Below are 22,789 nucleotides of genomic sequence, written 5' to 3'. Positions count from 1 at the left end.
GGGGTGGCGGGGGGGGGGGTCACCTTGGCCCTTCCCTAGTTGATTCCTCATGGCTTGAATGGTGGCCCAGTTGTACTTGCTGTCTTTTTCGGGCGTGCTTGTGCTTCCCAGGTTATTCTGCTCCACCTGGCCCATCCCTCCTCAGAAAGCAGAAGGTTGCCTGCTGAGAGTGGGGAACAGCAAGAGAGGATGCAGGCTTCTCTTTCCTCTCTCTGTGCTCATTCAGCAGATCACATGACTGGGAGGCTGGGAGGTACTCGGCGTGCATTGCTGGCGTACCCCTTCTCCCCGACAGTGAGGACGGTGGCTGGGATCCTTGAAGGGATTTGGGGACCATGAAAACCCTTCCCCTCTTCCAGCTTACTGCATCCATCATTGTTTACAAAGTTGGTATATACTAGGGTCAGCACACTCCAGCTTCAGTCTACTCTCTTCTCCACACTGAACTTTTATATATTTATTTATTTATTTATTTATTTTGCTGTACGCGGGCCTCTCACTGTTGTGGCCTCTCCCGTTGCGGAGCACAGACTCCGGACGCGCAGGCCCAGCGGCCATGGCTCACGGGCCCAGCCGCTCCACAGCATGTGGGATCCTCCCAGACCAGGGCACGAACCCGTGTCCCCTGCATCGGCAGGCGGACTCTCAACCACTGCGCCACCAGGGAAGCCCCACACTGAACTTTTAAAGAAGGGATTGGGGCTGTGAAGGTGCCACGGTCATGATCGAGGGCATGGCTGTACTCAGAAAAATGGAGTTTTGTGGCACCAGTGAGTGTTGTGAGCAGACAGCCTGGGAAAGAGACCACTAATAGCCTTTTTTTCCTCCCCAAGCTGTTCTATGACCAAGCTATTCACTTCAGGACCGTTCACTTTGGGGTGGAACATACTCAGAAAGTACTCCTGCTACCTAATCTCCTTCATTTATTCATTCGACAAATAGTTACTGATTACCTGCACTGTGCCAGGCACTCTTCTGGATGCCAGAATACAGAAATGAACAAAGCGGACCCAACTCCTTGCCCTTATGGAGCCTGAAGTCTCCATAAAGAGAGAAAAAGAAATAATAAACTCCTGTCCCAAGTAGGCTGAGGTTTCACGGCTTTTTCTTCCTGTACTTTGACACAACACATCCCACCGCCTCCAAAAAGACCTTAACTCTTGGTTTGTCTCTGGATGACTTCACATATGTCAGCTCTTTTACCATAGAACTGCCTCTCCATAAAAAGTTACCATGGTCGGGGCTTCCCTGGTGGCGCGGTGGTTGGGAGTCCGCCTGCCGATCGATGCAGGGGACGCGGGTTCGTGCCCCGGTCCGGGAGGATCCTGCGTGCCGCGGGGCGGCTGGGCCCGTGAGCCATGGCTGCTGAGCCTGCACATCCGGAGCCTGTGCTCCGCAACGGGAGAGGCCACAGCAGTGAGAGGCCCGCGTACCGCAAAAAAAAAAAATAATAATAATAATAAAAAAAGTTACCATGGTAAAAGGAACTAACAAACACAACGAACTGACCATCAGCAGGTTGTAATTCTTAACTAGTTCTGTTGTTAGACTAGCTGTTTGACTGTGAGTCAGTCCTCCTAACACTCAGTTTTCCTACCGTACAAAACTGTGATTGGACAGGAGAATGTTCAACAGCCCTCTTAACTTGAAAATATTATGATCTCACCTAAGACATCATTTTCCCTACTTGGAACTGTTTCTTCCATACCAACACTTAATTGTTTTCTTGGGTTGACAGTTTCCTCATTGAGTCACAGCAGTGCTGCTTACCACTGTTTTGTCGGGCCCTGCCATGTGCCTGGCACACAGTCATAGTAGCTAATAGCTATTGTGGGACGCCTCTGTACCAGACACTATGTGAATTACTTTATGGAAGTTATTTTATTTAATTCTCACAGCGATCCTTGTAGATATTTTTGTTATATCCATGTCACACATAAGGAATTTAGGGCTTAGAGAATTTAAGTAACCTGCCAAGGTCACACAGTCAGTAGGACATAGAGTCAGGGTTCAAACTCAGTTCTGTCTGACTCCAGAGCCTGGGCTTTTATCTGTTAGGCCATGATGTAAGTGTGTTTAATAGGTACTTCTTGGATGGATGGATGAATTCAGGGTTGACAGTTAGCCACTATTCACTAATGTGGCCAGAGGGTTGGTTTCTGGCTGGACTCTGTTCTAACTGGTGGATCAGTTGTTGAATAGTTTGCATATCTCCCTTGGATGGATGGATGGGTGGGTGGATGCCCACGTAGAGAATTATCAGATATAGAACTCTAGCACATTACTGCTGGCCTTAGAACATGATCAGTTGTTAGGTTAGGGATTCAGGTCATGGTGATGATTTTGCCTGAATGCTCCTGTCTGGCAGCCTGACTTTAGAGCCCTCCTTGGAATCTGCATCAGCCCTATGGTGACACCATTTGTTCCCACATCTGGAATGAATCCTCTGAAAGTGGACGTTCCCAGGCTCTTGCTGTCTGTCCTCAGCTGGGACTTTCCACAGGAGACTGAGCTGCCCGCCTCCCTGTCCTGTTCCAGCACCCGGCTGCCCATTGTGCTGTTTGAGAAACATCTCCTGGAGTGCCTAGGATGGTTGAGGCCGTGTCGTATACTTGAGGATGCATCCCAGCTGAGTTTCCAAACCGAAAAGAAAATAAATATTCTAACAAGGGAATTGGGTTATTGCTGTTTGAATCTGGGATTCCAGACAATTCCCAGTGGAATGCTCATGGAAAGTACGGGGAAGAATCCGAAAGCCAAGACAGCAGCAGGACATTTATGGTATTGCTGGGTTGAAAGGATTTTTAGCCGCTTGTTTTAAAGAGATACTCACCAGACTGGTATGCCTCCAAGTGGCTTCTTTTCGCCCTCTGTCCTCATTGATCTCCAGATAAACCCTTTCTCTCTTAACCCTTTCTTTTTCTCCTTTCCTTCTTAAATCAATAGATAGCCTTCCCTGGTTAGGGCGGAAGACAGGGATCATAATATTTAAGGTTCTCGTATGGCAGGTTTCTCACCATTTTGTTCTGCAAACACAGGGCAAGCTGAAGACACAGTGTGACGACTTAGGAAGCTGTTGAGAAGTAGAAAGTAATGGCTTTTCCTCTTCCTTGCCGCTGATTAAAAAAAAAAACAAAAACAAAACCAAAGTGATAACTGGGGCAAGCCCGAAGTGGTGATTCTAGAGGACTTGAAAGGGACAGGCAGGGGCAGTCTGGGCCAAGGAGAGGAGCGGGGGCCAAGGGGAGGAGGGCCAGCCCCGTACCATCCTGTCCAGGCCTCCTCCCTGCCCTCCCACGCCCCGGAGTCCTGCGGCAGCTTCCTGGAACTTCCTTGTTGCACCAGGAGAGCAGACACAAGTTTGTTTATTGAGAAGATAGAAAGGGTCTTTTTCCCCCCTTCCTTCCATGTAGGGTACTAAATTTTTTTTTTTTTAAAGCTTGAGGCTAGTGTGACAATTACAGCAGGTAGGTGAAAATGAAAAGTTCCATTCTTTGAATTTATTTATTTATTTATCTTTTGGCTGCGCGCGGCACGTGGGATCTTATTTCCCCCACCAGTGATCGAACCCGCGCTGCCTGCTTTGGAAACATGGAGTCCTAGCTACTGGACCGCCAGGGAAGTCCAGAAAAGTTCCATTCTTTAAAGGGAGCGTAAACCTTTCATGGTACCTTGAGAACATTTAGAGGACCGTGGAGCCCCGAGAGTGCCTGGAGGAGATGGCTCTTGATTCTCTGAGCGGTGAACGGCCTCACTGGGCCTCCTAGTGTGAAGGAGAGACTCTCTCTAGTTTGTCTGCCCAGGGACCACTTTTTCTAAATAATGGCCGGTGGGTGCCAAGGGGGCAGCAAAAGGTGCCTTATGAGCTGATGCCAGCCCTGTGAAATACTCAGCCTCAAGTCGTGATGCCCCGGGCCGCCCATGTGACCACAGTGCGTGTATTTCAGATGCATGGGGCAGAATTTAAATCGCTGAACGCCTTTTCCTTATTAAATTCCTTTTAACAGAATCATCGCGCATTTAGTCGACAAAATTGCTTCTAATCACAGGCTGACGTGATGCCGCCTGCCTAAAGCCTTTGCCGTTTGCGGTGCCAGTTTGCTCTTCTAAAATTCCTGTGAATTGATATTTAAAAATCGGAACCCAGGACTCATTCATCACGTTTAATAGGGTTACGCTTTATGACGTTGCGGGTTCATAAATAGCCGTAATAGCTGCGCAGAGTTGTCTAGAGTCGGAACACCAGAAATAGTCCCCTGGCTCTCCTTCCTTTCCTTGTGAATCTTTCAGAATTCTTACATTACTGCTCCTGCTTGTGTGTTTAATAATTTAATTTAATGCCTTCCTTTGGAAACGTTACCTCGTGGCTCACCCCCTTGGGCGATTTTGCAGTCTCAGCAGAGTGACCGAGTGTAAGACAGTCACACGACAAGCAAAGCTCGGTTAGTGCCAGGAGATTGAAAAGAGATGCAGCGCTTCTCTGTGCTATTGAGTGGAGCAGCCAACAATTTTATATACGTTCAAGTTCCTTCTGTTCCCAAAGAAGAGGCAAAAAATGGGAATTAAGGATAATCTTAGTTAGTGTTCTATATTATTATAAGTAACAAAACGTGTTCATATATGTGGTTTCATTTAATCATGCGGCAGTCCTAGGTGTTACTAATCCTGTTTTATTGATGAGATGACCATGGCTCAGATAGTTACACTGAATTGTTCACATTCACATGGCACGTGAAGAGTCTAACATGATTTCTGTTTCAGAAGTCACCATTTTGCCTTCTTAGGAGAAAACATAATGGCACAGTCTCTCGGACTTGAAAGCAGAGGCAGTGCTGACTGTTGGCGTCTGGGTAGCCGTGGATGCGGGGACTGGGAACAGCTAGGGCTCCAGTAATGCGCTTGGCCGTTCATTTGTGCTGAGCCTCCCAACGGGCTGGCCTGTCTCAATGGATAATTATTTCAGTTTTGCTCACCCATTCCTCCTGCTTCTCCCTCTTGAGTGAGCTGACATTGAAACCCAGTATCTCTCTGCCACCAGCAGGAGAGTGCTGGCCACGAAGGGCCCACCCAAGTCCCCACATTCCCTGGCATTTCATCAGGAATGACCTCTTGGGAACAGGGCCCACTGCTGTTTCAGAGTTTCTGGTTGAAAAAGCACAGCAATATGAAGGACTTGAGTTCCGACAGACCTGAGCGGGCTGGCATCCCAGGGCTGCCTCTCTCTATTAGAGAGATGAGTTCACCTCTGCAAGGCTCTAATTTCATAAAACACCTACTGATAATGGTTTCTTTTCTTTTTTTACCTTTACCTGTAAATATTTCTGTGTATTTTTTCTAAGAACAAGGATATTCTCTTAGGTAATCACAATGATTATCAAAATACGGAAAATTTTTTTGAAATATAACACATTCATTTCAGATGTACAGCATAACGATTCAATATATGTATGTATTGTGAAATGACCATTGTCCGTACCTGGTGCTCTGGGAAATTTGCATGAGCCTGGAGATCATCACAGTTAAGATCTATCGTCACGCATAGTTACAGTTCTTGCTCTTGTGATAAGAACTTTTAAGGTCTACTCTCTTAGGAGCTTTTTTTTGGTCTGTTTTGTTCTTTCTGTGGGTTTTTAAAAATAATTTTATTGAAATATAGTTGATGAGGGTTCCTTATAAGTATCAGCGCTAATTTGCATGTGGCATCTTGCACAGTGCCTGGTGAACAGTGGCCAGGAATTCATGAGGGCTCTATTTCAGTTTCCACAACTGGTGAATCGTGTGTTGAGGAGGTGCGTCTTCCCTTTCAAGGGCCAAGAGAAGCATGCGTGTGCTTGCTTGTTTCGTTAAAGAAAGGGCCTGGAGTTCTGTCTGCACATATTGAGACTGATTTCCCTAGGTCACAGTGGAGGTAAGCTTTAGTTTCTGACTCTGTGATTTCCGTGAGCCTGGTTCTGCTCTGGGGCACTCCATCCCAGGGCCTTTACCTCCCCCACTGCACCTGTACCTCTGTCTGGAACCACTTCCTTCCCTGGCCTTTGCCCGAATCTGACACCTCCTCCTTCAGCCTTCCCTGCCCACCTCCTCAGACCTGACAGATGCTCCCCCATCCTCAGCCATTATCAGGGCTCCCCAGATGGCCCCCTCCTCACACAGCTGCCTGTGACATACGGTGACATCACCAGCAGAGTTGAGGCAGGGACATGGGGAAGGAGACTTCCTCCTCAGTATCTTGACAAAGCAGTCGTGACTTCTAACAACGATGGCCAGCCACCAGCATTTTCTCTTTTGTGCCCCTCAAGCCTTCCTTAGGGGTCCTTCACTTTTTACTTTCAAGTGCTCAAAGGCTTTCTGCTTTTCCAGCCGCACAGGGCCCTGGGTGGCTGCTTCAAAGAGCTCGAAGAGAAAAAACAGGCCACAACAGAACAGCCAGGATGCTTTGGAAGGGAAATTTCCTTTTTGGGTTTGCTGTCTGCAAGAATTTCCGATGCAGGCAGACGTTAATTCCTAGCTGCATGCTTCCTGATAAGGAAGCAGCTTCAATAAATGCAGCTATTTATAGATGTCTTTTTTTTTTTTTAAGAAAAAAAATATATAACCAGAGGTCAATCGACCTTTTCTTTCACTTCACATTTCGTGCTGTGCACTCCGTGTACATTTAAGGCAGTTCCTCTGACAAATGCTCTGACAAAGTGGCTGCGGGAGTTGGGGGGAAGGCTCTCGCTTTCCTTGGAATTCCGAAGAAGACATTTGGAAGTCGCCGGCTATGGGTTGTCCCTACCTGGTGCTGTGGGATATTTACATGAGCCTGGAGATACCCGGCTCCATTCTACACCCAGTGTAGTTTTATGACAGATGCAGCGAAAGATCCATTTAAGAAGAAAAGTTGACGGGAACCAGCTCATTCTATGAATAGACTTGAACAACAGGAAATAAGAAATAATATTTCCATTTCTTCCTTGTCCTCTCTCCTGTCTTCCCTTGGATTTTTCCCCACCATCAGTACCACTGTGGTCCTTCTCTTGGCATATTAGGGTTCTGCAGACTGGGGACTCCCCGTCCATCAGTTAAGCGGCCCGCCTCACACGTATCTCTATAACACTCGCTGGCTGGTGTGGTAAAGATTCAACACGATGTTGACTCGAGCTGTGCTTCCCTAGGTTCCTCCCCACGACCTCCGCATTATCACAAAGCATATTGATTGGGCTGAGTCTCTACAAATGTGAGCAAGTTTCCATCTTCAAATAACAGATAGTTTCTCCCATTTTGCTTCAGGCCTGAGTTCAAAGTAGCTCAGACTCGTGGAGTTTCTGACAGGCATGACTTTGCCCGCTTCATCTTTATGCATTTCCAGAGGTCAGTGTTACCAAGGACCTTCGGGCGTTGCCGATTTCACTGTTGCATCAGAAGATTCTGATTCAGTCGCCTGAACCATCTATGTGTGTTTTGGGGTAGGGTAGCTGTTTTTTCTAGTTTCTTCAGAAGCAAGGTGGGGCAGGATTTGAGAGACTTAAATGGTCCCTGTCTCTGACCACATGCTGACTGTAAATTCCTAAGAATAATTAATCACTCCACCCTGATATTTACTGCCTCCATCTTTGGTAGGTGGACCAAACCCCATTCTTCTGAAATTATTCTCTATTTCTGCTTCCTCTAGATCTTGGATAGAAATAGCCTCAAATGGGGTGCTAAGATGTCAGTAATAGAAATGCAGACTGCAGATGTAGACCCTAGATAAAGAGCTCTGTGTGTGGGGGGTGGGTGTAGATAGGATGCCTGGGAGGAAAATTCTCATCCGTGCAGGGTTGTGCAGGGAACATGTTGTTTCACCAATTCGGCTAGGGCTGAATTCTCTGTTCTGGGCTGGGGGCTTTCACTAAAGTCGTCCGCTTTAAAGAGGGGGGTGGGGGGAAGGTTTGCAAGGAGAGAGGTAGCAATCACTTTTTTTTTAAAAGGTACCTAGGTGAGTGTTGAGAGGTCTATCTTAAGAAATATTACAGGGCTATTGGGCATTTATGTAGCTCCACTTTAGAAGTAACAGTGAGTGTTAGGGTTTAATTATCCATTTGTTTTCCAAGAGTGGCTTACCTTTGCAAATCAGTTTCCTTTTTGGTCATTATACCGCATCTTCCAGTTTGCAGAAGCTTTGCTTCTCCTAAGCGCCATCCTGAGGTCCATTGTTTATTAGGTACCGCTCTAGAGAATCTCTGTTACAATAGGGTATGGAATAAGAAATCATTGTCATCACTGATTATTGAGCACTTTCTTGATGCCATATATGTATATGTATGTATTATGCTCACTATGTATGTATGTACAGTATGTATCACTAACGCTACATGGTAGATATTCTATCTTGTTTATATCTGAGGCTCCGAGTGGTAAATCACATGCCAGAGGTCATACAGAGAGCAAGTTGGGGGGGCCACAATTTGAATCCAGATCTAATTCCAAAACCCAGACTCGTATGCACTTCACCATGTTGCTTCTCAAAAGTATTAGGAGCTGTTGAAAGTCATTTCCCTCTAGCTGTTGGTTAGAAGGAGAAAATCCAAGCTAACGTACACTAAATTATCTTTTGAACTTAGAGAAAGATAAATTTTCAAATTCAATCCTCTTTGGAGACTGATGTCTGCAGCTTATTTTCAGGTATCTATAAATGCTGGTGTGTTAGAAACAAAATCAAATGAAGTGAAAAGAGGTGCCTGTTGTCCACGATTTTCCATCTTTTTAAAGAGATAATCTACCTCCCGGATTATTACTAAACGGTAGGAAAGGTGACGTGTTCGAATGATGGTTGTATTCTTGGGTTCACAAATTAAACCATTTCACTGCCTAATGCTTTTTGTTAATCTGACACGCGTCTTCGGAAAAATTGTCGGATGTGTTGCTGCCTTGGTTTACCCACCTAACCTGTGTTCTGGGAAACTCTACTGCAGGGTCATAGAGCAGGGGACGCTCTTGTCTGGGGTCATTCCTCGGAGGGTTGGCCCAGCGTGGTCCGTGGTGGGTGGGGTAGTCTCAGACACCTCGTTCTTCCTCCCAGGGTTGTGGTTTCCTCGCCTGTGAAGCGAAGTGGCCTGAGTGTGTAAAATCACTGGCTCTTCCCCGCTCAGACATTTTCTTGTTCTCTAATTCCAGTAGAGAAAATACAAGGCATAGCCCCAGTGGAGCATTATCTGTAAATGCTAAGGATGGTGATCATTCACTTGATTTCGAGCACTCAGCATCACATTTTAGTGCAGATCGTGGTATTTTAATGACGCAGGCAATCGTCCCCAACTTTAGCTGTGATTGTTTTGTGAGGATGCCCTCCTGCAAGGAAATACGGCAATTCAGCGCACCGACGCCGCCGTTGGGTGCTTCCCTACGCTGCCCGTGATGGAGATTGGTTAATGCTTTTGTGGGCTGGGAACCCGAGCCAGCTGCTCCGCCTGGCAGGTCTCCTGAAGGCTGCCTCAGCCGCTCGCATCTTCCCCTGGGTCCCAGGACCTCACAGCAGAACCGCAGGCCCGCTCCCCTGTTGTCCAAGCCCCCCTTCTGGCCTGAGAATCGTCTGTGAGTTTGGCTGTTTGCCTGGTGCATTATGCATTCTGGTAACTACCTCCTTGACCCCAACTGCATGATTTGTGGGAATCCCCTCGGCAGCTGGGGGCTTGTCTGCCTTTCCTGTAACCTGTAAAAAATGACAGTCTGCATTTTGCTCCGTCTGTAGGTGGTGTCCACTGGGTTTCGGGCTTTACAGAGCCAGCTGATCTGCACGGATGGGCCACACTCCCCTCATTCCGCCGGCCCCATCGCACATGCACAATTAATACTGCATTAATTAACGATGGGGGGAAAAAAGCCCAGTGGGCAAGGGAATGAAGGTTTTCAGCTTCTAAAGTGAAAGCTTTGATGCTGCGCTTTAAAGTACATTTCCATCCGCGCGGCCAGCAGAGAGAATCCGTGACACTTATACCATCCCCTGGGCATGAAAGCTCACACCCAAGGGACGATTTCTAAATAGAGGCCCTGAGCTAGTTACTCGAATCATCCACTTATTGCCAAAAGCTGCGAAAAGCGGGTGTAGGATTAGGGAGAAAAGAATCGCCCAAAGCAGCAGTGATTTGTGAACAAAGCTGATGAGGGGTTTTATTTTACCTCCTTAAGTAGCTCTTGGGTCGCCAATGTCAGGAACTCTTTGTATACTCGAATCATCCACTTATTGCCAAAAGCTGCGAAAAGCGGGTGTAGGATTAGGGAGAAAAGAATCGCCCAAAGCAGCAGTGATTTGTGAACAAAGCTGATGAGGGGTTTTATTTTACCTCCTTAAGTAGCTCTTGGGTCGCCAATGTCAGGCACTCTTTGTAGGGAAACAAATATGAGCCAGTGATTTGGTGCCACCCCTCTTGGGGAAATGAAATGACTCTTTCTCCTCCGGAGCCTGAATTCAGGAAGCAGCCCTATGGCCAGGCAGGTTCACAAACCTGTTATTCTGATGTGTTGGAGGGTTTCTCCGTCTTGGGCATATTTTCCTATTAGATGTCAACAGAGCGGTGGAGAAACTCCTTCCCTTTCTTTTTCACTCTGATTCCTTCCACACGCTGTTCTCACAGCACTGTACCCTCACGCTTAACTCTTTTCACTTCTCCTGCGATGGTGGCAGTGAAGCCTCTTCACAAAATCCCCACCCTGGACAGACGGTTCGCGTTCCCCTCTTTGCAGTTCCGTCAAGCGTGGTGTGGGCTTCTCGCTGGGCTTACAGTCTGGCCGTGATTCAACTCTTCATCCAGATATTTGGGGTTTTACTTAGAGGCCTTTTAGGAACACAAAAGTAGAAATTCCCTGAGAGAGACAGTCCCCACTTGAGAGTCATGGGTTATAAACGCCCTTTTAAACTCTCCTGTAGTTCTCTGATCGTGCTGAGAGGTACTTCTGAGACGCACAGAAATCTATACAGAGGGAAAATGTGTTTGGGCCTTATAAAAGAAGTTTTGTCTTTCGATTGCTGGGCAAAGAAAAAATTCTACTTGAGAGAAATCCAAATGAGTGTGCATGTGTGTTTGGGTGTGTGTAGGGTGGGGAATTTGGTCGGGACTGTCTCAGAGCTATTACTCCAGACATCTGCTTCATGGAGCGTCTGTGATGACTCCTGCCACCCAAAGTGATCCAGGGAACGAAGCTGAAGAGGTACAACTGGGTATCGGAGGGTTGGCGTTGTACACTCAGCTGTGTAGCCATCTCTCGTCTGGTGCGTCTTTGTTTTGCTGAAGGAGGTTGAGATTCAGAAAGTGGCTAGCTTCTGCACTTGTACTGTCCAGACAGTGCTACTCTGGGTCCAGGACAGGGGGCTTATCATTGTCTGTGAACAGGGCCCAGGTTATGCTTCAGCAGAGCGTGTGGTCACTCAGCTGCAGTGATACAAGAGTGCCCCGCACTCGAATATTTCCCACAGTGAACTACCATGGTACCTGAAATTCTCCTCAGATACATTCCATTTGGATCAGGCATTGTTTCCACCTAGCTCCACTTTTAAAAGTAAAATAGTCATGATAGCAGAGGATACCTTGGATAGAGATAATGAATACCTTATGTCCCTGAATGTCTTAATGAAAATTAGTTTATCAAATCGAATCTTTTGAAATAGAAGATCCGTGGTCAGCACAGAAGGTCAAGGGAGGGGGGCTGAGTTGGAAATAAACTCCATAATTTTGCTGGGGGCTGGCTTCCCCTTGGAGGAGACAGACGTAAGATTAGACGGAAAATCCAGACCTCTTGATGTAGACAAAACATTGTGAACCTGGACCTGTGAGACCAAGATGAATAATCTGATACTTGCTATGCCTGGCTGTTGGTCTCAAGACGTTGCCAGAATCCGTATTGGCCAAACAACGTTGGACCTCCCTAGCTCACTGTCAACATGAGAATGTGTAAGTCATCCGCATTTTCTTGAGAGGAGCGGTGAACTTGGGGGTGTAAATCTGAATCCTTAAGCTTTTCAACCATTCTTACCAAAATGTCTCTACCTCGGGGATGACTAATTGTTTGATTGCACAGGTATAAGGGAGCTGTTAATCCAGATCTCAAGCTGAAGTGGCCAGGAACATCTTGGCTTGTGTGGAAATTGAAGGGGCTGTGGCTGCGGGTGGATGGCTTGTATGAGGAGTGGGTACGTGGTCTCGGGAGAAAGATTCCTCAGAGCTCTCTGTATGGAGCAATAACTTCCATGTATTCGGTGCTTACGGTAGGGACTTTTCACACAGATTCTATCATTTAATCCTCACAACAGAGCTATGAACTGAGTTTTATTATCCTCACTCTACTGATGAAAGGTCAGGTTTAAAGAGGTTAAGGAGCTTGGCCAAAGTCACAGAGCTAGTAGGTGGCCAAGCAGGTCAGACTCTCCACTCTCCACTTTTCTTCCCAGGCTGAGCCAAAGACCTAGTCCCTAGACCATTCTCTTTAAGAACCTGAAAAATAGTGTTGGATCCCCCTCTGCGATCCAACTGTGGTTAAAGCCTCATAAGTTTTAGAAAAACAGAATAATTCACTAACCTAAAATCATAAATCCACTCCACAAAAAAGCATCCACCACAACCCCAAACCTCAGTGTTAATATATTCAGATTTCAGTGGGCTATAGGAGTCTAGCTAGTCCCTTAAATATCTCTCTGCTTCCTGGTAGATAATATCCCTATTGAGTCCTGGCACACGAATAGTGTAATGAGATCGGACCCTATCGCTCTGCCATTCAAGTTCAGTCTTAAGTACAGGGTGAAAATCCAGGGCTGCCTTAGTTCCTCATCTGTCTGTGTCTCTCTTTGTCTCATCGCTTGTGATACAGTTTGTGAAGTTCAGTGTCACTCCTTCTTTTTGTGCTTTAGTTTTCTGCATCGTTTCCTTTTCACAACTTTTTTTTTTTAATGAAGTGATTTGAAATGGAAAATTAAAAACTTAACTGTGAGTCTGGCAGTTTTCTGCTAATGCCTCTGTACTAAGAAGCTTCATAAAATATTATATATTACTCTTCACTTCAGCACAGCTGCTCTGGGCTCTCACCCACTTAGTCATTCACAGTATGTCTGAGAGATTAATTTTTATAAGGCTGTGGTTTGGGATATTTTCTCCCTGTCCATGTTTTACTTCAAATCCTCACCGGGAAAGTTTGTGTAGAAAAACCCCACCACCCTTGATAAAAGGTCATTTGGCCATATAAGTGCTTTAGGAACTATAACTGGCTGTTTTATTTTTGTGCACCCTTTTCGTTTGAAATTCTGCAGTCTTTCTACCAGAAATCTTAAGTGTGTGTGGGCTTGAGGACAAGAATGGGTGCTTTGTGTCGAAGTGCCCGTGTATGATGTAGGTATGTCTTCGGAGATGCCTGTTTCTTTTTCTTCTTTTCTTTCTTCGGAGTCCGCGCCTTTTGGAAGAAGCGGATTAATACACACAATTACCTCAAATTCTGCTTTAAATAATCCTGTGCAAACAGTGCAAGCTCTGTTCCCTCTTCAGATTAGCCCCCTAATACTAAGTTAAAATTTTTAAATCAAAGTTGTGCATGTATAGAGTTTAAAAAGTTAAATAATTCTGCAAAACTTACAGTTAAAAATAATCAGGGATGCCTATTTCTTGATGAAAGTGACAGGTACGGATTCCCTCTTGGAGAGTTAAAGCTCTGGGTGTGACTTGGAGAATTAAAGCTCAGGATGGTGGGAGCTGGCTGGCACAAGGGCTCAGGAGAATGAAGGAGAGGGAGGAAGAGGGGGGCCAGGGACCATTTCAGTGGGGTCCCCATCCCCTGGGGAGAGAGAGCCACACTGTTTATCCCAGCATCCCAGTCAGAGCCAGCAAGCCAGGGGTGTTTTCAGGACTCAGCTGCCAAAGTTTCTTGAAACAGCTCTGCTCAAAGGCATATGCTGGGCTCACTTCTGAGGGAAATTTCCTTTTTGGGGAAGTTGAAGCAAAGGAATTTCCTGTGTGGGCAGACAGAGCTTCCTGACTTGAAGGCTTCTTGGAAGGGAAACAGTTTCATAATGAAATGACAAATTAAAGACATACCAGCCGGGTTCACTTCAAAACAGCTATTGAGAGTGCAGGCAAAGCCCTATTATACTCCCTCACAGAACAAAAATAAATCCCATCCTGACAGGTTTCTGAATGCTGGATTATATCCATCCCCCCACACCTTCCCTCGCAGCCCTCTGCATCCCCCTTCCTCCCACCCCTGCCATTAGAAGCCACCATCTCTATCTTTAACAGCTCTGGGAGCAGCCGGCAGGGAGGCTGGGAGCATCTCTCTCGCTGCCTTTCTTTGTGGCTTCACCCAATCCTGACCTACGCGGAGGCCTTATAGGTTCTGTGAGAGCCCCATGCTGCCAAGACCCACGGAAATGACCTCTTTCTTTCCCCCTTTGACACAAAGCAATGATTGAAGATGTTTTCAGCAATGGGGTTAAAAAAAAAAAAAAAATGCAACCATTTCCTCAGGCTGGCCTTTAAAATCTTGTAGGCAGTAAATGGAAGTGCTCTTCTGGTCTTGGGAGCTGGGTCTGAAGTCTGGTTTGTCAGAGAAAATGAGGGTCTGCGCTGGGCGGATGATGTCCTTGTACCTGAACTTATAATTTTATGTAGTTTCGTCAGCCTGAATTTTTTTTAACTTGACATGAAGATGCCTTATGAATTAAATTCCTTTTTTATGGAGCAGACCGGGAGGAGGAATGATGGAAGTGTTATTTGGGGTCAGTGTTAATTAGGCCTAAGCTAATGAAGTAGGAGAGGCACAGGTTTTGGAATCAGATGTCTTGATTCAAGTGCCAGCTCTAACAGTATAAAAACTAGCAGTGTCACCTTGGGCGAGTCACTTAACTTCTTGGTCTCGGTTTCCTTATCTCTAAAATGGGTACAGCAACACCTGTTTCACATTGTCGTGAGGAAATTAGATTATGATTTCAAAAACACTTCATACACTCCTCTAAAGCCTTGGCCAAATAGCACTGTTTCTATAGTCACTGTTGGGATCTTTGGAGATTGAAATACCATATTAGGTTGAAACAGCAGAATTGTAGAATTTGTAGGTCAGTTTGGCAGATGTTTATTAGAGATTTTATATGTGTGCGGCGTGCTTGGATTCTGCAGGGGAAAATAACAGTGTGAAGTTTAGAGGGGTCACATGGTGTGGTAGAAAGAATCTTGGACTTGGGGTCAGGAGGCCAGGGTTCAGTCCTGGCTGTGATTCAATAGCTCTGTAGATCAGGGTGAGCTATTTAACCTTTTTGAGCCTCAGTTGCTCATCTGTAAAATTGGGGGAAGTCCAACTCTTTGACTTTAATAAGTTCTGTTCAACTCTGACATTGTATAATCAATTTTAAGAGGTCCCTGCCTTTTGCTTACAGGATTTATTCTGAAGAGTAAGGAAGAAATATCCCCTGTATAACAGCTTGTCTGATGAAGAAACTTGCATCAGAAAGCTAGATACTTTTAATTAGTATATCTGACGTAAACAGGAAAAAATTGAGGCTTGCCAGATATGTCAGCAGCAGCAATTTGTTTTGGGGTGTTGCTGAGTGAATGCTGACTTGAAAATTACTAGGGTCATGGGTTGAAGGTGGCAGTTGCCTTAAGAGAACTTGTCCCAGGATTTTGGTTTACCTTCTTCCAGCTGCTCCAGGGGATACTCAGTATGTTTCCAAGTTGTTGTTTATTTAAGCCATTCCCATTGTGGGTATCCTTGTCCAAATAGGCTTCCAAGATAGAGGTCATGACGCTGAATGGTCCTGCCAGTTGGGTTTTATTATGTGCTGATATGTAATTTTAGGACTGCCACATTATTCTTCACCTCATCTTCCGTTTGTTTGAGTGAAGGACTATTACTAGTTTTGCCTCAAAACAGTCTTGTCAGCACCCATTTTTGATTTGACGAAACCAAAGAGCTAGAAAAATTAGATACCGTTCAGAAGATCACAGATGCAAAATGGTGACAAGTCTAGCCTTGAGTCAAAACAGCTGATGCTTCGTTTTTCTTTTGTTTTTTATGTGGACCATTTTCAAAGTCTTTATTGAATTTGTTACAATATTGCTTCTGTTTTATGTTTTGGTTTTTTGGCTGCGAGGCATGTGGGATGTTAGCTCCCCGACCAGGGATTGAACCCGTACCCCCTGCATTGGAAGGCGAAGTCTTAACCACTGGACCGCCAGGGAAGTCCCCAAGCAAAACAGCTGATGTTTTTGGGGTGTGTACTGGGTGTTACTGGTGCTTTAATAAATCGTCTCATTAATGTTTTTCTCCAGATGAGTCTGAGATGATACTATCTTCACTTCACGCATACAGAAAGTAGGGCTTTGAAACATTAAGTAATTGGCTCCAGGACACAGAACTGGTCAGTGGTAGAGTCAGAATTTGAGCACAGGTCTGTCTGCTCCCAAACCTGTGTTCTTCCGTGCATCTCGTCTGTGTTGTCCATTGTTATGAAATTGACCTCAGTGCGTAGAAGTGGAGTTAAACCTATACCGGGTCCCTGAAAAGAAACAAAACTAACCTCATAGTCATCATGCTCTTGTAATGGCAGAAAAGCCTGCAGCTTTCCAGTGTGGAAAATCCTATACCTGGACATAAACTGAGCAAATATAGCCCTGCCCCTTGCCTCTGGAAGAGAACTTGTTTGGGTTCATCCTGGGGCCAAATTGGCCTAGAACCTCACTGGCCAGCTCTGGCCACACCTTGCAAAATAGGACAGAAGTCTGCTGGCTGTGTTTCAGGTGGGTAAGAACGGTGCCCGGTGCCAGATTGCATCCTTTTCCTTGTGAAATTCCTTGGAAATATTGTTTGTGGCTATCTGGGCTTGTTCGGAAGAAAATTCAAATCTGGTTCTATTCGAGAAGCATTGATTTGAAGAAACACTATGCTCAGTGCTAGGAATACAAGGATGAGCCAGGTAGGAGGTCAGCCGAAGAAAGAAAAAGCTTGGATAATCATTCAACAAAACCAGTAATGACTGAGCTCCTACTGTGCCGGTAAATGGTAATTATAAGAGATAAATAAATATCTAAAAAACTTCCATCCAAGGACATGTTTTAAGTCCCTACAGAAAGAACATGTTTTGTCTTGATTCTGCTTGATTTTATTAAATTTCCTCTGTACAAGTAAGCTTTCAGTGTGTGCTGTGCCCTATTGTTTAAAGCCCAACGTTGTTTTATCATTTTTTACTTGTTTGACTATCATGAAAATAGCTCTGGAATTTCTCCTCCTCATTCCCATTCTTAATCTCACTTTTCTTCCCCAAAGAATATAGACTTTCAAAATTATTTTTCAATAAAGGCCACAATATTTTTAAAAATTCATTTATATATATATATGTGTGTGTGTATATATTTTTAACATCTTCATTGGTAAAAATTCATTTATATTTAAAACACAGATAACATCCTGGAGAAAATCTGAGAGAAACATATGATTTTGATGGTGTCTAATTATAAAAGACTCAGAGTACATTGGCAAATGTAGCAAAACACTTAAGTAGGTGTCGTATGGAGTTCACAGTAAGGGGAGAAACGGTGTCACTTCTCCTGCAGAGAAATGCAGTCTCGCATACTAATCTTTCGTTGGCCTCTAGCTGCCAGTGGGCTCTTTCAAAAAAAATTCCTTTTCTTCATTACACTATATTCCGCATTTGGGCTTAAGGTGGAAGAAAAGAAAGTACTGTTGAAATGCTGTGACCGAATCTACACTACGCTCCTTTGCTCCTCTGGTGAGGAGGTTGGGGGTGTGTGGCAGAGACTGATTGATTGATTATTTATTTATTTTGTTTGGACATGAGAAGCGGGGAGGCGGGGCAGGTTTAGCGTAAGAGCTGGTGTGCAGTCTCCTGCATCCCAGTCCCTTGGATGGGATGATTCCTTGGATGTTTTCCTTAACCTGGCAGCATCACAAGGGGCGAATCCACTAGGAGGAAGACCATATTAACAGAGGAATTGCAGGACCTGAAGAGGTGCTACAGGGAGCGAGATGACTGACAGGTGGATGAAATTCAATATCCTTTCCGTTCAAATTAAAACGAAAAGAAAGTTGCTACTTAATAAGTTCCAGTTCTAGCCTCTGTTTAATATTCCCTGCCCTTCATTCAGATCAGCAAAATGTCAGTGAGCAGCTGTGGGGAGAAAGAACCGAATCCACTGGGCTTGAGCTCCCCAGGTGGACCGCCAGGCCTTGGATGTTGGGAGTTGACGGTGTCTAACCACGTGCTTAACAGTTTCACTGACCATCAAGTCCCCAGGGGACCGAGGCAGTGGCCCGGGTTCAGCTCTAGTTGTGCAGAGCAAGGAAGCTTCACCTCCTTTGTTCAGCTCACGCTGTTGGGAGCTGGAGTTGCCTCTGCCCATCATAAATGCAACCAGAGAACTTCATGTCTGCATGTGGTCCAGCTTGAAGCCTGAGCTTCTGAACATGAGCCTGGCAGTCCCAGCCTCCCTTTCCCTTCTGTAACTCCCGGGAATCCTAACAGGGAGGTCATATCCGTCCACTGTCAGCCTGATGCACCACAGCCCCTGCTCCCTCTGCCTGCCCGCCGGTAACCTTAATATTTAGGGGAAATTAAAAGAGACCTTCTTCTGGAAAGGTACCGAGGTCTCAGGCACAAATGTAGCTTTTTTTTTTTTTTTTTTTTTTTTTTTTTTTTTCACTAGAAAGCCCTCCTCCCATTTGTGTATCATCCTTCTTTGGTCTCAGCTTGTGTACGCCAAAATGTTGTTTTTTTTTTTTTTTTTTTTTTTTGCTTTTTTCTACACTAGAGAAAGAAAGCCTTTTTGACTTCTGTGAATAAAGAATAAAGCAGTGGCTCTGTTCCACCCTCCTGGTTGGTCCAGAGCACTTGCACAAGACTCAGAGCGATTCTGACAAGGCTTTAACTGATGACAGACATCAAGTCTATTTGTCTTTGCGTTAGAGACTGATTGTGACAGCATTGCCATCGACCTGCACCATCTAGGAAAGAACGCCGGTTTCTGAAAAGGTAGGGATTAACTCTTAGTAGTGCTTTCACAGCTCACAGGAATGAGTAGATACTGTGTAAACAGTGCATTGCTGATGATCAGTTAAGTGTTAGGTGGGAATTCCAATGGTGTCCTCCCCCCACATTTTACTTTTGGTTCCTTGTCAAGTAATGTAATAACTGAGTCCCTAACTCCAACCTAGGGAGCAGTTGCTGTGTGTGAACTTTGTTGTGTTAAAGTCTTGAGACACCCTTGCCTTACTTCTTGTTTCTGAGTATTTATACTTTTAATGACATTTAAAAGTCAAACTCCAAAACTTTAGAGCTAAATCCTAGCAGAGATGAACTTTAAACTGGGGGAAGTTGGGGGTAGAATAATCCTTCTGGGAGTCAGAATGAGGCACTTGTGTGTCTGGACTGTGGCAGGTTTGTTTGTTACCAGAGCGATCTCCATGGTAACAGGTCAACATGGCGTCAGTGACAGCTCTACACTCAGAGCTTAAAGTTCCCATGAGAAAGTGGATCCTCACAGCAAACAGAGGGGAAGAAATCAAGAAATATGGATGTACAATCCCCTTCCTTACAGAGTTCTGATCGTGCAGTTTCAATTCAAATAACCAGTGACATGTCCTTTGTAACCACTTGGGTTCCTCTAAGTAAACCAAGACTCTTCATAGAATGCATGGTGTTCTCCTGAATTTCAACTAAACTTACACAAGGTTTAAACAGGCTTTCCACAGCAAAGAACTATGTTGCAGTGGAATGAGAGTATGACCTAGAGTCAGGAAGCCCGGCCTCTGGACCCAGCTCTGACTTTACCTGCAGGTCCTTACCTTCTAGCTTCTTGAGTTCCCACCAGTTCTAATAGTCAATGATCCAACTATACTGAAAGCCCCTAGTATGATACATTGACAGTCAAAAAAGATAGCTGGTTAATGTAATACAGTGTGCCATCCCCATCACCATCAAAGCTGCGATGATGTTGGGATGATATGCATGGAAACTCTCAAACACCTGAAAGGTGGAAGGTGGGATTTATCTCTATGAAACATTCATCTCTGAAACGAACAACCAAAATCTGGAGGCTGGGCAGCCAACAGAAGAGTTTCTTTTTCTGGAGCCTTGGTTACTAATGGTTATTAGTTTGAAGAAAGAATCGGCAATCAGTCACTTCTCTTAAACCACAAGAGAACGCTTGTGAATTTGGAAGAACAATTATGTAATTTAATAATTTCTTCCCTGGGGAATCTTATGACTCAGTGATCAGAGGTGTCAGAGCAGTGAAGGTAGTTCTCTGTGATCAGGTCTGTGCCCATCGCTGGGCTTGGGCCTACTCTGAAGTGAGATCCTTTGTGGCCAAGACCACAGAGCAGTTGGGTGATGGGTGATTTGGGGGGATGGTTTCTGTCATACACATTTAGAGGGGACCAATTTTTCCCCCAAAGGGATATTTCTAAGAAATTTATTCCTAGGGCTCTGGGGGAATTAAACCCACTGTGAGTCAAGGAAGCAAGTGCCTATTTCCTTTATAAGGCAAGTAATGAACTTGATATTAACCACAGCAAGCCGGCAGCTCCCTTCCACCACCAAGTCAGAATAGTACTTTACCACACTTTGCAAGGTTAAAAAGAACAACTAATAATGGTAGTGCTCGGTTTAAACTTGTCTTGTGATTCTCTCTGGTCTATCTTTAACCAACAGAAGTCTAAAATTTTTATTTTAGATTCATAATATTGGAAGAGCTGTAGATTGTCCACATTGTAATGTTACTTCCAAGATGGGTTTTAGGAAGTGCCATGATCAGGATTTAAGTATAAAAAATCTTGATGTTACCATTTTCCTTGTCACTTCTTTGGCTTAAGTTTACTTCGTTGACATAAAAACAATTTTTATTTAGTTCAGCAAGAGCTAAAACAGCCATATATATATATATATATGAGTGTGTATATATGTATATGCATGCATGTATATATGTCTATATATATGTATATTAGTAAAGATCTTTTTGCCTGAGAATCAACTGTGCTGAGTCTGATCTGTTGAAAATGGAAAAAAAAATTTTTTTACACATATATACATTCTTCTTTTAATATTCTTTCCCATTATGGTTTATCCCAGGAGACTGGACAAATCATTCCTTGCGCCATACAGTAGGACCTTGTTGTTTATCCATTCTAAACATAATAGTTTGCATCTACCAACCCCAAACTCCCAGTCCATCCCTCCCCATCCAGCCCACCTTGGCAACCACAAGTCTGTTCTCTATGTCCATGAGTCTGTTTCTGTTTCATAGGTAGGTTCATTTGTGCCGTGTTTTAGATCCACGTAAGAGTAATATCATGTGGTATTTGTCTTTCTCTTTCCGACCTAACTTCACCTAGTATGATAATCTCTAGTCGCATCCATATTGCTGCAAATGGCATTATTTTGTTCTTTTTTATGGCTGAGTAGTATTCGGAAACAGAAAAATTCTTGAAGTGATACCAGAATGAACAGGATGGAGAGTTAGAATTTTAGAGCATGGTTTCTTTATTATACAATTCCTATTCTAGAACATTAGCTGTCCCTGTTCAAATGTAAATCTGCATTATTTTATTGATATGTTAGTTCATATTTTTGATTCTGCTTAGAGATAATTGAGAGTCATGATCCCTTTTGAAGGAGACTTTCTGCATGGACCCATCCCGCTAAGCCTATGCTCAAAGCACCTTTCCATAAGCTCTGGCTACTAGGGCTTTCAGAAGAAAAGGTTCTAATAGGAAAAGAATGGCAGTTGAGGAAAACAGAGCATGTATTTATAAGGAGAGCATACTTCATTCCCTCAAAAGAACAAATAAACAAACCCCAGAATCTCAAGCCCAGGTGTGGGAAGGAAATCCTGTCAGGTAAGGTTTCTCTGGAGCACCCTCCCCCCGTGGCTACGGTGCAAACACCCCTGTTTCTGGGGCTGCAGTAGGTTGTATTTGACCTGAAGGTTGGGAAAGGGAGCGGCCTGCTGCTGTGTTGACGTGTGTCCTCCTCCGTCTTCTGGTGCTGCCACCGAGAACGAGAGAGAAAGTGAAGAAAGCGGGGATGCACGGCTGCCGTCACGGGAAGGAGGGCAGGTCTGGAGCCCTGACAGCAGAGGGGAAGGGCTTTGGGAGCAGGACCCAACTGCATTGCCGACGGAAGAATGGGAAGGAAAAGGAGAGGTGTTTTGGTTGGTTGTTTTGGTTTTGCTCTTAATGAAAGAGGGAGAATTAAATGAGGAAGCAGGGTGAGTTGGAAAGTTCTGGGCAGGTTCGTGTCCAGGGTTGAGTGATGTTCTTCCTAGTCAGCAAATTACCTTGTTTTGTCTGGGCCTGAAGTAGAGCCCACCACCTGGGAAACTGCATGGAGATCTTGCGTTTTAACCACCCAAGAGAGTTTACAATCAGAACACGGGGGCTCGTGCAGATGGAACTCAGAAAGTCAAGGGCTGGATCTGGGTGAAGAGATTACGGATGCTGTATCATCAGAGTGTCCTGCACACCTGTCCTAGCACTTCAGAGACAGGAAATCACAGGGTCAATCTGCATCTTAGGTTGGGCGTCCCAAAACTTTATTGGTACTTGGAGCAGGTCCCCTCCCCACCCCACGACAAATAAACGAATGTAAATAAATGGTGTTCAGATGTCCGTTTATCTCACAAAAGCCCATATAACTCTAACCTATCTGAAGTATAATACTGGTAAGACCTGTTTCGACTCACCACCTTTTCAAGCATAATTTATCTGACATGCCCAGTACACTGAAGAGCACACCATAACCACCACCCTGTCCCTCGAAGGAACTTGGTGGGGGGGGGGG

General features: G+C 44.9%; 1 protein-coding gene across 1 annotated transcript in view; it reads left to right on the top strand.

Annotated features, from left to right (window-relative positions):
• The window catches only part of ETV6 (ETS variant transcription factor 6), a 243,749-nt gene that overhangs the window by 104,191 nt on the left and 116,769 nt on the right, over positions 1-22,789 (top strand). The window lies entirely within an intron of this gene.

Source organism: Lipotes vexillifer, unplaced genomic scaffold (genome assembly GCF_000442215.2).
Source record: "Lipotes vexillifer unplaced genomic scaffold, Lipotes_vexillifer_v1.1 scaffold395, whole genome shotgun sequence".
Classification (NCBI taxonomy): domain Eukaryota; kingdom Metazoa; phylum Chordata; class Mammalia; order Artiodactyla; family Lipotidae; genus Lipotes; species Lipotes vexillifer.
The sequence above is the reverse complement of the archived record's forward strand: the minus strand, read 5'-3'. Positions and strand labels throughout refer to the sequence as shown.